Here is a 9,388-nt window from a genome sequence, read left to right as displayed (position 1 = left end):
TTTAATTAATTAGGGGATTAGAAGATATGAATTAAAATGGGGGGAGGATTAATTAATTTAGATTAATTAATCAAAGGGGACTAGTGAAATGCACCTATTAAAAAAATCCTTAGATTTATTAATAAGTAGATGAATGGGGTAATTTAATCAAATTGCTAATGAATTCAATTAAATTGGGAAGGGGGATTAATTAAATAATTGCTTATTTAATTAATTATCTTCAGACCATTTTTAGGTGTATACAAAAGGAGATACTTCCAAGAAGTCCTCTAGGACCTCATATAGCATATCAAAGTCATCCTTAGAGAATACCTTGTTGAACACATCAAATTCTAGAAGAAAAAGATCCAACATGAGGTATTCACATCAAGTTCCCCAAAATGTAGAGGAGGGGATTTGTTACCTTTAAGATGATGAATCTCAAAGAAGAAACTATTTGCCACTACCTCACTTAAACTAGTGCTAAAGGTGAGCTAGGGGATGAACAGATACAAGATAAATCAATTAACAAACTAGCACATAAACTAACAACTACTGAATACAAAAAAAAAGGTACAAAAATGAAGTTTTGGTTATAACATAGATGTATAAATAGGAAAGGCATAGATTACCATAGGGAAAATTTGGCCTTGGGTTTAGGATGCCAGTGTGCCACGTGGATGTTTGTGCATTGTGTTGTTGTTTGTACAGACATAGAACATACAATTGCATAGGGGTACCTATAATCTCATCCTTTCATTGCCAAGACCTGTTTGTCAACTACACACAGAAACGAGAAAAAATGTTGGGGCTATATTAGGGGTTTTCCTTAGTCAAACCCCCACTTTAGTGTTTCCACTTCCATGAACAACCAAATAGATATAGTGGATAAAAGAGATAACTATAATAGAAACTAACCCACTTAATGGAGGAAAACCCCCACTACATAATATGCAAGATAAATAATAGATGCAATAGAAACAAACCTCACTTAATGGAGGAAAGCCACTATTGAAATAGATACAAGATAAATGATAAAATGATAGACTAAATGCACCTAGACAATAGATACATTCAGAGATACAACAATGCAAATCACACAATGTTAGAGATGAAGAGATAAGAAATGAGAGAGAAGACAAAGTGTTCAAGCCAAACCCTTCTCTTGAGATAAGATCATGACAAAGAATGAGATAGTCTCGTTGTTGTAAGGTAGTAGCCAAGTAATCACAATGAGAGCCAAGAACGTGAGTGAATAATTCCTTAGAGTGCTTAATTTTTTTTTTTCCCAAGAGTGTCTAGGGCCTACAATGAGAAAAAAGATGGGATTTTAGTGGAAATAAATGGGCAGGAATAACCATTACAGATGTGCTCAAGTGAAGGGACAAGCATCGAGGAATGCGTGATGCAAAACATGCAATTCTGGATTCGTGAATCTATCAGGACGTTTGAGCGGCACACAAACGTTTGCACATCGCACTACTGTCTAGACTAAGCTATTCCCAAATGGGCTTTTAGGGTGATTGGGGACATTTTTTCTTTTAAGTCCATGATGTCAAAGTAGTGGAATATTGATCATGGATCTTGTCATAAATGCACTGGGCGCAATGCGTAAGTGTCATAAATGCACTAGACATAATTTAGGACACTACAATGATCAAAGGAGGGGAAGGAGTGGAGACAAGGAAGAGGAGAGGAGAAGAGGAGAGGAGGAGAAAAATAATGGGAGGACAAAGAGGACGAGGAAGAGGAGGATGGAGGAGTATAGAGAGGAGGATGGAGAGGTGTTAATGCCTCACAAGATGTGATATACTCGGGGATGGGGTCTCCCATTGTGGCCCCTCTAGTCAAAAGCATTTAGTGATAAAAAAAATTAAAGTAATATTTTATACAATAATTTTTATGATTTATAATATACAATATATAATTGACAAAAAATCTTATTTAAAATTAAAGCATTTGATAACTATTTCAAGATATTTTTTGTTATAGGATAAAACGAGTTTTGAAGGGACCCAAAATCATTTTTACAAAATATTGTCAAAAATATGGAGACATGCAATCAACGGCTAATAAACAAAAAAAAATAACCAACACACAAAAAAATGACAAAAATAGACTTAATTCATAGTCTTTAGAACTTGAATAGCTTTAATTTCTTGTCAAAAGAACTCCTATTGTAAATTGGCAAACTCAAGCAATTTGTTCTTCTCCTTTTGGAAGGATGTATGTTTACACACCCTAGTGTGTGAACTAGAAGGCCCTTTCTCATTAATGTGGACAACCTGTTTGCCCTTACCCTTCAGTTGTCAGCCCTCATCTGGACTCTCCATCCTGAAAGTATCCACAACCCAGTCTTCTCTAAGCTCTTTTCAATTATTGATCAAGATTCTTATGTGTTTTGCACTATTATGGATTAAATTGACTAATTTGTCAAATCATTTCAAGGTTTTCATTGATCTCCTGTAAATTTTCTTTCAGACCATTTATTTGTTGGAGTAATTAGGAAAAATATCTAATTATTTAATTAATTACATCCTTTAATTGCTTTTTTACTTAAGCTAAACTTAGGTTCTTTTCTAGCTTTAGTTCAAGTTGCAGTTGAGCTTAATTTAGGTCCTCATGATTTTTATTTAGTTCTCCTAATTTTAAGATTAAATTATTTCTTTCTTTTTGTAAAGCAGGTCATCCATTCATTGTAATTTTGCATCTCCAATATTCTTCTCTACAATAATACAAAATTCTCAAGTTGTTATAAAGCATATTATATTTGCTTGATCTCTTTTGTGCGGCAGGTGTTTTTCTTGTAAATGGATCTTGGATCTTGTTGTTGTATCATCAACTTCTACATGGTATTAAAGCAAATCTATCAAGTTACTATCCACTTGCTTGAGGGATCCAACCTTGGGTGATTCTTTTTGTGCAACATTGAGCTCAAACAAAGGTTGTCATCACTTTCATAGTGTCCCAAAACCCTAATATCTACTATTGTTTTGTCAATATTTTAGCAGTTGAATTTTTGGGTGAGGACATTAAAATCTAGGCACTTTATAGAAAAATAGGGGTCATCATCGCACTCAAGAGACCCAAGAACCCTAAAATTGCCTATCAAATCATCAAAAGAAAAGGTTAAAAAAATTGAAATTTTTTTGGTAGCATGCTTTATGAGGAACAAATATCCACATGGTCATATAGCATGTGTTACCCTATACTTTGTTAGATTTTTTTTTATAGAAAAAATCATGTTTTCCTAAATTTTTATGCTAAAAATTTCAATAAATTTTTGCAAAGTTGAAAAGCTTTTTAAATTGCAAAAAAGAGTATTTCTTTTAATTGAATCAAGACTTTAATTTCCTATACCTACAAGTTGTAGGTCATACCTACAAGTACAATCACATGCACTTGTCTCCCAAGATAAAATTCCTTGAAATATTCCAAGGTCTCTTTTATTGTAATTTTTTTATTTCAAAGAGTAGAATGTTTTGGAATTTTTTTGAAGTAGAATATTCTTTTTGGGTGAATATTTAGGGAATATTTTATCACTAAAATCATGTTGATGTCAAAATGACATCATTTGTATGAATGCCACATCATCATCCAGTTTACACTCCAAGCTATTTTGACCCACCTTCAATGATTTGGCCATAACATGAGCATACATGCTCGAAATTGTGCAACCAAGATATTTACGAAAAGATGGTTCTAGTGTCAATTTATATTGTAGGTAGATTTATCAGATTCTATACAATTTTTTGTACCATGCCTCCAAAGTTAGCCTCCATTTTTACACTTTCAGGGCCATATCTTGCACATCTAGACTCTATTTTGTGAATACTAGATGTAGCATCATAAATTGTATACACATACAATTTCATCCTCACCTAGACCTCGCCTTGGAATTCTGTCTTTTGATGGCTGATGACTGCTTTGATTCTACTCAAACCTCCCACAAACCTGTATTTTCACTTTTTCTCTTGTCTTTTTTGCAAGGTCGAGTCTTGATTCTTAAGACCAAGGTGCCCTAGTGCTCTAGTCCTAGCTTAGGACCATGGCGATGTCTTCGTCCTCTCAATCAGGACCCAAATTTGATCCTCATAATGGTCATTTCAAGTGAGTGGGAATTTTGGTCTCGTGTTGGCCTGCTTTGAAAATTCAAATAGTTTTCAGATAGTTAGGTATAAAAGGAGGCCTACCCCTCTCATTTGAATTTAAGCCTATGATGTCTAAGAAATTCAATCAAGATTTTAAATTCCATTCAAGTGAGCAAGCAATCAAGCATCCATCAAGCTTTGAAGGAGAAGAGGAGTTAAGTTCAAGCATTCAAGATTGCATTCATGATAAAAATTCTATGAAGACATTCTACATGACATCCTAAAACCCTTGTGTGAGGATTCAAGCAAGCTTCATCAAGGTATACATTCCAATTACAAAAATTCAATTTTAGATCTCACCTTTCCCTCAAAAGGAAAGAATCTCATTACAATTCAATTCTATTTCCATTACAATTATCATTCAACTTTCAAAGTTAATTCCTAAATTGGGATTTCACCCAAGCCAAACCCCTATCCAGAACCCCTTTTCCTCTCTTTCTATGTGTAGGAAATTGACTCTAGAGCTGCAATACAAGATTTCCGTAGAGTTGTTGATGATAAACAAGTTCAAATTTCAAAGGAGCGAAAATCAAAGGACCAGAGCGACCTACCACCACGGTTATGAGAATCTTGCCCAAGTTTCCGACAGTGGATCCAGTGCATCTCACTAATCTAGAAAAGATCCCACTTGCATATCACATAGTTACAAGACTAGGGCAACTTACCACCATGATCCCAATAATTAAACCCAAATTTTCAACAATAGGTTCTGATCCTCTTCTTCTACTCAGATCTCTGTTTGTGGCTCTATCTGATGTATGTAGTACTCTATTATTTCTCATTCTATTTCAACTATTCATTTCTTTACCCTAAACTTCACAATTTACCTCCAATTTCAACTAAAAGGGGATGGGAAACAAACGAGTAAATCTAATTAGTATTTCAACACTTTTCCTAATTGAATTTTGGCTATATCTATTGGATTTACCTCTTTTAATATAATGATTAATTTAGTAAGATTGGTGGTTTTATCATCTTAATTTTTGAAACCCACATTTTAAACCATTACACTAGATATCATCAAAAAGCTCTCAGAGTCCTCCATCCAAATCTGAGGTCCTTTTTTGCATAATATTCATCAAGTATTAGAGATCTCAATCTTGTCATTTTGGGCTCCTTTCTTGGAACACATGCAAATTGGGTCTCTATTTGTATTGAGGGTTTTTGTTTTTGTCCCATTTTTGGAGATTATCTTATGGAGTGAATCATTTATAAGGGTTGTAGATGTAAATATTGTGGGGGAAATCAACATGGGAATGAATTGTGTCCTAATTTATCACATAATTCTTTTCAACCCTTGCTTGAGAGTGCATTAAATTCTCAAGTTGCTCCTTGTCCTCCTACAAGGGTAGTTGTTGCACCTTAATTTATTGATACTCTTATACTTGTCAAGTGGGATAATGCATCTTTTTGTCTTCCTGATTGGGATTCCTATTTGATAGAGACTGCTTCATTATTTGTGGAGTCTGGAAGGAATAACAAGAGAAATAATAAAATGAAAATCCAAGTAAGTCTATTGACTGAAGTAAAATTTACCAAGATAGAAGAGAAACTTGAGAGAAATCACCCAAACATGAAGAGGAGACACAAGAGTTTTTGAAAGAGTAAAAGAAAAGAAAAGACCCTTATGTATTATGAATGAAGGAAAAGCCTAAAGAGAGAGAGAGAGAAATCAATAAGCTTATTACAATGTCATGAAGTGAAGAATGAGAGGAGAAGCATCTCTTAAATAGAGATGAGGAGAGGAGTTACTTTGTAACTCCCAACTCTATGGATGCCACCATTCACAACATGTGTGCAATGTGTCAACATCCTCTTAAGGAGGAAATCTAATATTCCACATATTTGGAATAAATAAAATGAGTTGTGAGAACTCAAATAAGATAAAGGACTTGTAGGGATTCCTTAGGAATATTCCTACAAGTAACAAATAAAAGGAAATTAACTTTACCAAGTAAAGATTAATTCCTAACAGAGTTTCACATTTTATATTTGGAGGACACATTTTAGTGTTTGTCTCTCCTATTTGATGATAGTCATAGCACAACTATTGCCACATCACGTTTGTCATTGAAGCTTGTTCAAAACTCATTTTTCATTGGTTCTGTGTTTGTCACCTTCTATTGTGAGTGGGCATGTACCCGATTGGTTTGTGGCATCTTTCATCATCCAAGGACTTGGCAACACATGAGTAGTTTTCGAAGACATCATCATATATTTGGATTTGGATTCCTACATTTTTCAATTTATGGGAGTGACTTCTTGTATCTCTCATGGATTGGTTTCTTCTAAAGAGAAATATTTTTTGTGGGCAATGGATCATGTTTTATCTTCAGGCATTTGTCATTGGCACATGAGCTACTTCTTCATTGGGGGGATTTCTATCCTCATTTTTCTCTCTTATGGGGGGGACATTTATTATACTGTTGTGATAGAAGCAGTCCTTGGGGGTCACATTGATCCACCCTCCTTTCCTTCTTTCTCTTGTACAATTAATTATTTTTCTCTCTTTTGGAGAGTATTTTTCTCCCACTGGGTTTTTCTCCTTTTCTCTAGTTGTGAGAGTTGCATTGGTTTGCATTGGTTTGTACATAAGTACTTGATCAACCCTTCATTGTTAGGACTCATTCATGCATGCATTTTGCATTCATCATTATATTTTTAGCTACTACCTAAGTTAGTCTTAGAGGGGGTGTTTAAGTAATTATATAATTTATTTAATTAATTAGGTCCTTTAATTAATTTTTCACTTAAGCTAAACTTAGGTTATTTTTTCATCTAGATTTTTCTTTTCTAGCTTTAGTTCAGGCTATAGTTGAACTTAATTTATCTCCTCATGCTTTTTATTTAGCTCTCCTAATTTATCAATCATGTATTCACAAAATTTTTCTTTTTCTTTGAAATCCCTTTGTTGACCATCCCATGTTTTAAGCTTTTCAATCTATTTAGTGGTAGAAGTGACATTCTCTGCAACTTGTTCATCCCTATTGTGTGAGGCACTAGTCCAAGAAGTATGGGTTCTCGTCCTCCTTTTAGTGGAATTCTTTTTCTTACCCCTATCATCCTCTAGAGGTGGAGAAGAAAACATATGTATAGAAGTATCCTCATAATCAGTTTTATCCACCCATTCTTCCTTATAGTCCTTATCATTAGTTTCCATTTCTTCAATGTTAGTAAGCATACATGAATAATGGTTAACCATATGGTCTTATTTCTTAATTCTCTTGGTCATTTTCTTGGGGATTTTAGGGGAAAAATATTTAACCTATTTCATTATCAACAGAATTAACCCCTCATTAAGTATGGGGTATTTATAATTCTTCCTATGGTCTTTAATCCCCTTATCTAATGAGACAAGTAAAAAACAAGAAAATACACCATCATTTTATGCATGAAATGGTTAAGGAGAGTGAAATGGACACCATAAATGGTAGTAAACTTTCCATCTAAGGTTACTTATTGTATTATGATCTTTGGTACATCAACCCAAATTTGTTTGATGAAAATTCTTTCATAAACCTCTCAAGGTTGTTTGACAAGTCTCTTCTTCTCCTTCCCTTTGAGAAATTGTTTGATGGTTACATTAGTAGCCTTCCTATATTTGAAAATTTTCATTCTAGTCATTGACAACTTAGTGATATGGGAGATAAGGTCCTTTGAAATAGTAATCTCATATCTAGAGGCAACAATGGTGTGACTCTTCTGGCCCTCAACAAACCTCTTTGAAACATTAGGGTCATGTCCATGAAGTCTTTGAATATAAGCCACCAAGCCCCATCTTCTATAATCTCCTAGGCTAAACCATTATCCTTAAGCCCCTCATAGGAAGTAGGCTCTAGATGGTTCTTGTCCTTACCCATAATCAAATTTATTGACAACAAATAGTAGTAGGGGAAAGCACCAATACACCACCTAGAATGTAATTCCCACAAACCTCACCACCAAAATTCAAAGAAATAAGCCCAAAACCACAACAACATGAGAAAGAAAGTACCAAAATCACCCAAAAAGTGTGTGAAATAGAACCAAGTCATTATCACAAATAATGACATATCAAGTTTAGATCCATTGAAAATCACAAGAAATGATGCTAGAAGCCTCTATGGGAATGGGCCATGGGAGTCCCAATATTTAGTCAAGTGCCTACATAATTATTTATTAGCAAACAAGTTCACTAACATATTCACATCCCTATAGATGTGGGAAATAAATAAAACTTTGAAGAAGTTGATAATGTTTAGGGAATCTTTGACCAGGGCCTTAGTAGTCGAACTAGGCTTGAATAAGTTCTTTAGGAATTGGATGATATTTAATGAATCCCCTTCCAACCACACCTTAGTAAAACCCTTAGATCGAGCAAGTTTAAATCAATTGTAGGCCATCATAGCTTAAACAAAGTGATTGGTTTGGGTACTCAAAAGGAGCACCACTGCTACTATAAGCCTACCATGATCATCTCTCAACATTACACTTCTTGCAAGACCAATATTACCCTCGGAGGAGGGCTCAAAGTGACATTCTCTATGGATTTTTAAGATTTTTCTCATAGGAGTAGAAATAACACAAGTCAAGTTTCACCTCTTAGCAACTTAGAGATCATAATGAGAGGTAGGAAGCTTCAAACCAGGAAGATACTTATCATCAAAACACAACAAAAAGTTATCCTTGATAGATTTGATGAAAATTATTTCAGAATGCAAGCATTCATCCTTGAAAACCCTGCAATTTTGCTCTTTCCAAATTCCCCAAGAAACATAAGGAATAGTAAGATTATATATAATTTTAAGGGCATGGTTACTAGTAGGAGTGACCCATTAATCCCACAAATTAGTAATAACGTTAGGAAATACCCAATCAATTTTGGAAAGGGCAAAGAATTAAGACCAAATTACAAAACCAAAACTACAACTCAAAAGCAAGTGATTGAAATCTTCAACTGCATTCTTACAAAGGACACACATATTAAGAATGAAAAATCCCCTTCTACACAAGTTGTTAGTAGTAAGGATGTTATTCTAAGTTGGGAGCTAGAAAAAAAATTAATTTTTAGAATGAGAAGAGGATTCCAAATCTTAGCCCCAAAAGTGGGTGAGTCGACAAAACCAATAGAAGATTGAAACAAGCAACCCCATTGAACTTATCATCAGGAGAAAAAGACCAAATAATTGTTGGAGATTGTTGTTAGCATGAGCTTGTATGGTTTTAATCAATGTCAAACATAGTTATCCAAATGGATATTGGTCCATATATGATTTGTC

This window comes from Cryptomeria japonica, chromosome 6 (genome assembly GCF_030272615.1).
Source record: "Cryptomeria japonica chromosome 6, Sugi_1.0, whole genome shotgun sequence".
Lineage (NCBI taxonomy): Eukaryota > Viridiplantae > Streptophyta > Pinopsida > Cupressales > Cupressaceae > Cryptomeria > Cryptomeria japonica.
This window is presented reverse-complemented; position numbering follows the sequence as displayed.